Source organism: Artemia franciscana, chromosome 6 (genome assembly GCF_032884065.1).
Source record: "Artemia franciscana chromosome 6, ASM3288406v1, whole genome shotgun sequence".
Classification (NCBI taxonomy): domain Eukaryota; kingdom Metazoa; phylum Arthropoda; class Branchiopoda; order Anostraca; family Artemiidae; genus Artemia; species Artemia franciscana.
The window spans coordinates 36,594,527-36,600,526 of record NC_088868.1 but is presented as its reverse complement, the minus strand read 5'-3'; the positions used below and the strand labels follow the sequence as shown (position 1 = coordinate 36,600,526).

The following is a 6,000-nucleotide window of genomic DNA, read 5'->3' as shown; positions in this document are numbered from 1 at the left end:
CTATTAATTCTTAGAATTTTGCTAGAGCTCATACCAAATGAGCTCTTGGCTCTTCTGACCTCGTGACAAGTGCCGTATGAGCTCTTAGCTCTTGTTTCAAGATTGATTTTTGAAAGACAAGGGCACTTTTATTAGAATATTCAGCTTTTCTAAAAGAGATAAAATTTTAACGTGAAAAGAAATGGTACTGAGCAGGGGGGGGGGTAACTCCCTCGTATGTGGAATTATTTCGGTTCGTTTTGAGTTTTAATGCTGCTCCTTACTTTCAGTTGAAAAAAAAACTGTTTTTTCGTTAAACTAGATATTGAATCCTATTTTGATGAAATATAAAATATGTAGAGCAATGCCGGGGGAAGAGGGAGGAGCTAATTCATTGAGTACACTTTACTATGACTGTACTTTAGGTGAGCCCCCACTAAGCTGTAAATGTCCATTGATATATATTTTGTGAACCAGTAAGACAGGACTGTTTACAACATTTTTGTGTTTTTTCAGTCATGGAAAAGGGTCGCACCGTACATTGAAAAGAATTTAAATTTCAAAGAAGAAGAACAGCGTCTATTGAAAAAGTCGGAAATGGAGAACAGTGATGATAGCAGCATTTTATTAGGAGAGAAGAAGAGACTCACCAAAACCCACTGTAATGACATTGGCGATGTAGAATATGAGGTAGCTGATATAAGTCGGGTAGATAATTATTATTTTTTTTGATAACTTAAGATAATTAGGCGTCTTCGACATAAAAGGGGTATGATCTTTTTTGGTAACTTGATTAAAAGCCGAAAGTTAGACGTTCTCGGCTGGTGATTTCTCTTTTTTTTTATTTACCATATTATTTTGCGTAGCATCTGGTATCGCTTTAGTGACTCCTTATGCATAAGGGACTGAAAATTGACTGCAGAGACTAGTATCTGAACTAATGCATTCCAATTCACAGTGCAAAACACTTTTGGGAGATGGAGATTTGAGGTGAATGGAAATTAAATTCAGCCACATATAAATTTCTTTTTTGAATTTTCTAGTCGAGAAGATAAACTAGCTAATTAAAGTGGATTTGAGGTTCCCGAATCTCCTCAGGTGTGTAAGAAGAAGGATTATTTCCTTCGGCATATCAGCAGTGAATCCTTCCCATAGTTTTTAGGAGTGAGGGAGACGGGACGAAGCTTCCCTTTTTTCTTAGCTTCCTGATTCTTCTTCAAATCTTTAATGGAGAAATAATGGGAACGAAAACGGAAATTGTATTAGCTGGTATTTAATTGGATACAGCTAACAAGTCGTCCAGTAGGCCCATCAACTCCCATAGACAGGTCTCAAGTCACCTTTTGCAAAGAAGTTTTCTAATTGTGTTAGTGAGATTTATAGTCCCGAAGACTGCATAATCCTTTCAGCGTCTTCGTCTAATTAATAATAATGGACGAAAAGATTCTCTTTGCCCCTGGAGTCGCTTAAGCTCCAAGTGTTTTGATTTTCGTTGCTTGAGATTTGTATTGCTGGGGATTCGGCGTTGAATCTCAGCTTCATCTTTGTAGACTAATAAGTTTACTAAAGTAGCCATTGATGTGAATGCTCTTCGGCCCGTAGTAAATTAAAAAAGATTTGAAAATAATAGTGCTAAATAAATACTCATTTTAACAAAATCTAGTAGGAGTAATTGTTTACCACAACAGTCTCAAAATTTATCTTTCAGAACAAATTATTTGGGAGTTGCTGATACCCTCTTATATACTGGTTAGTGACCAGAAAATGGTCAGTAACTGAATTGGTAACCTTTGATTTTGTCCTATTTTGGTAACTTGATAGATGAACATCAAGAAAAAAAGAAACATCAGAAGATCCACATGGAAAGCTAACTAGTCAGATTCTCTTGATATTACCCATGTGCTTCTAGAAGATGATGACACTACAGGCGCTTGTTGACATCTGTCCTCGCTTTACATTTTTGTGAAATTGGTGTGAATATCGAGTATGGCGTTGATTTTGTCATTTATATAAAAAACAATAACTGGATCATGTCTCCATTGACCTTTTCTTTGTGTCAGGAAGGTTCTGAAAGATCCTTTTTTTACGCAAAAAAGTCCCTAAACTTCCTATTATTGACTCCTTTAACCTTTGGAAGCCCTGTAATATAGTTGGAGGCTTTCTACAATAGGAGCGGGGAACCTGTTAAGGTTATTGACGGTAATTTTGGGTGGTTCAAGGTAGATTGAAATGAAGATGGTCCTGTTTCTTGCCTCACAACCTCTTATCCTCAGAAAATCTATATTCTGATCATATTCTATTCTATTAAAAAACTCAGGACATTAATTTTATAATAAAATTGGTTTAAAATTTAAGAATTTTTCTTTGCATACCGTATTCCGTTAGTTTAATCAATATCTAATTCCTAAAAAAACTTGAATTTCTTCCTAGGTAGTATTTATGCGGATTGATTGATTTCTTTATCACTAGAGCAGTTATTGATGTTTTTCTTTTCCTGGAAAATAATAAGTTTTTTAATATTTAACTTTTTGGAGATAACTGTATTTTTGAATCACGATTTTGTAAATGAAATTATCGGACTTTAAACTACGTAACAAAAAGCTGAGGGGAGATAATACTTAAAAAAGTGTAAATAAACTTGAATAAAGGTGTACCCTCTAGTTTTTGGTATTTGAAATATTTACAAATAAAATTTTCCAATAGAAAGAAAAAGTAACTTTGTATGGCAAGTAAAGCAAAACTCAACAAAATTTTAAATGGCAAAGATTTTTGGAAAGCGTACCAATCCATTTAATCTATAATATATTTAATTAGTATGCATTATTATGTGTTTATCATTCATTTTGTCCAAAAACCAGAGTCAAAGAAAATCAAACTTAAACCGAATATACGGAAAGATTTATGCAATATCTTAAGCATGTGATCAAGCTACAGAAGAAGTACAGATAGGAACATAGATATGCTTCAAAATGGATAGTTTAGTCTCTGATCTTTTTCCTGTAGGCTTCATTTAAGAGCCTAAGATTAACAGTCCTGAACCAGACTTTACAACCGGGGTGGTTTTGTAAATATCATATGTTTTGACATAATGACTGAGTGGAAAAAAATTATCCAGAGCATTTAGCTTTGAACTTGGTCAGTGACTGACAGAAGACTGAAAAAGGACAAACTATTTTCCCTAACCTGGTCTCTTATTCATTCTAAAAATAACCTAGATAATTTCTTAAATTTCACAAAAAAAAAAGATATTTCAGCCACACATGCAGTAAACGTCATCAGTAGTATTATTACTGCTATTACTTAATACTTCAATCAGTATTACTATTAACGGTGGTCACTCCATATGTTCCCGGAATATTTAGTATTTTTCTGAAATTTGTTACTCTGTTAAGAGTATTTATCCCTATTAGAACTTTTTATTTATCAAGAAAAAAAAAATTATTGATTCACTCGAATTTGGAATGGCCATCCTGAAAAAATCAAACAGAGCAAGAGCCAGTGCCATCTGCGAATATAAAGACTACGAATAACGTGATATCTACGAATACGAATATAGAGGGAGGGAAATATAGGGGGTAAATGAAGAATTAAACGTTAAACTGGACAGTTTGAAGTTCTACAATGTAGAAAACATGTGGAATAATTTAATTTTATCCGAAAGGCTCATGAGAGTTAAGGTTAAGATAGCCAAAAGATCAAATAACTAGACTTGTAGGGGCGGCAAAACTCCTAGCATCTTTGAAAAAAGATTCATCAATTGATTCTGAGTGTTTTTGGAACGATTGAGGGTAATTAGTTAAAACTATTTGAAATATTGAAGGACATGTCAAACTAAATCAAAAGATACTACGTGTACCCAGCTTATCAAAAAGGTATTAAGTTCATTAAGTATTAAGTGATAGTATTAAGTTCATTTTTCTTAATTAATAGGAAAAATAATCAGTGAGAATGTGATGATTATAGAGGCATTAACTTAGTTATTCTAGGAAATAATCTGCTTAGTATGATGATACTTTTTTTGAATTTGAGATGTTGGAGATCATGTTTTAAGAGAAGAACAGTTTGGTTTTAGGTTTGGGAAACCTACTCGGCTGTTAATTTTGTCTTTTTTTTTCATTTTACCATATCATTATGAGCTGCAGCTTGTGGCTCCTTAGTAATTCGAGTGTCAATATTGAATTCAGCGACAAGCTTCTGAACAATGGCCTTGGAATTCACAGGGTAAAATACCTTTGGGAGATCCTAAATGGAAATTAAATTGAGCCAGGTATAAGTTTTTCCAAGACATTTTCTAGCGGCTTTGACCAGATGAATAAGGCAATAGGAGTTAAAAGTGGATTTGCGGCTCCAAAATCGCCTCATGCTTATTTGAAGAAGGATTCTTTCCTTCAGCATATCAGCAGTGATTCCTTCATGTAGTTTTAGGAATATATTTTAACAGTCAGGAAAACGGGACAAAGGTTCCCTTTTTTCTTAGCTTCCTGATTTATCTTTCAAACTCTAATGGGTAAATAATGGGAACACAATGCAAATTGTATTAGATGGTATTTGATTAGATATCTGAAGTCCCCTTTTGCAAGATTAAGCCATGTCATCACTTCAACCAAAAAGTCTTCTTAGTGTGTCAGCGAAATATACAGTCCTGAAGACTGCATAATACTTTCAGTGTCTTAGTCTAATTAATGATAATGGACGAAAAGATTTTATGCTCTTTGACTTTTGAGTCATTTAAACTGCCTGACATTTTTATTTTTGTTGATTTAGATATGCATTGCTTGGGTTGGCATTAAATCTCAGCTTGATCTTAGTAGACTAATAAATTCGCCCAAGTAGCTATTGACATCAAATCCTTACGTACCTAAACCTTCTATCATTGTTGCAGTGCTATCTGTAATTCAGGTTGTTTAGTAATAGACGATCTTCAGTCCATAGCACCTTGAGAAATTTAAAAAATATTGCTAAAAAAGCTCAGTTTAAAAAAATATCCAGGAGCAGTAACTGTTCTTCAGAGCAGTAACTTTGGGTAGTTCAGGTAGAATGAAATTATGCTGGTCTGGTTTCCTACCAAACAACTTCTTATTCTCAGAATATAATTTCCTTGGTGCGCTATTGGCCAATTTATGACTTTATTTTCATAATAAAATCGGCTTGATGTACGAATTTCTTTCTTAATTTTCATATTCTGTTAGCTTCAGCAATTTATATTTCCTGAAAACTTGAATTTCTTTCTAAGTAGTGCTTAGGTGGATGGATTCATGTTATATGATGTAAAAAGGTTATATGAATAACAGAATTTAATAAACTGTGAATAACTTTTCAAAGGTTACCCCTGGTCTGGGGACTATTCTTCTGTAACAGCTATAACTTCTATTTGGTTTCATGTTCAAGTTCAAGTTCCTTTTATTACCAATATCCATCCATTTATAAACAAAAAATATCCCAAAGGGCTCAATGGCCCGTTATTTGGGAAAAAAAAACAACAAAACAAAACATAAATAACTATTAATTACATTCACACTTAAAATATATTTAGAGTCTACTCACCAATCCTCACCCGAGTACAACCGGTCTCCGCACCACCTACTTACAAAAAATAAATAAAAAAAAAAAAAATATATATACATCGAGGATCCAACACTCACACCACCCAAATCTAAATAAATAAATTCAATCTAAATAATTAAATAAATAAATTAAATCTTGATAACTAAACAATATAAATAACTGATCAATATTATAATTTAAATTATTTTTTTTTGATTAAAAAATTCTTCAACCGTTTCTTGAAGGATCCTATGGTACAGGACCGTCGAATCCCAACAGGAATGGAATTCCAGGCACGTCCGACAGCAACTATCAGACCAAAGTCCGAGCGCACTGCAGGGGTGGATGGCACTAGCACATCATCCTTGTTTCTAGTTTCATAAGGACTGACATTTCGAACAATTTCAAAAAGCCCGGAAAAACTTGATGGAAGGTCTCCACGGAAATACTGAAACGCAATGAAAGAGAGGTGTAATG

The 6,000-nt window shown here is 33.6% G+C and overlaps 1 long non-coding RNA gene across 1 annotated transcript in view; it reads left to right on the top strand.

The window, feature by feature from the left end:
- The first annotated feature begins 499 nt into the window (after window positions 1-499).
- The window catches only part of LOC136027869 (uncharacterized), a 28,857-nt gene continuing 23,356 nt past the window's right edge, over window positions 500-6,000 (top strand). The window contains exon 1 of the long non-coding RNA XR_010617681.1: window positions 500-687. This is a non-coding gene — a long non-coding RNA (uncharacterized LOC136027869). The remainder of the gene's footprint in view (window positions 688-6,000) is intronic.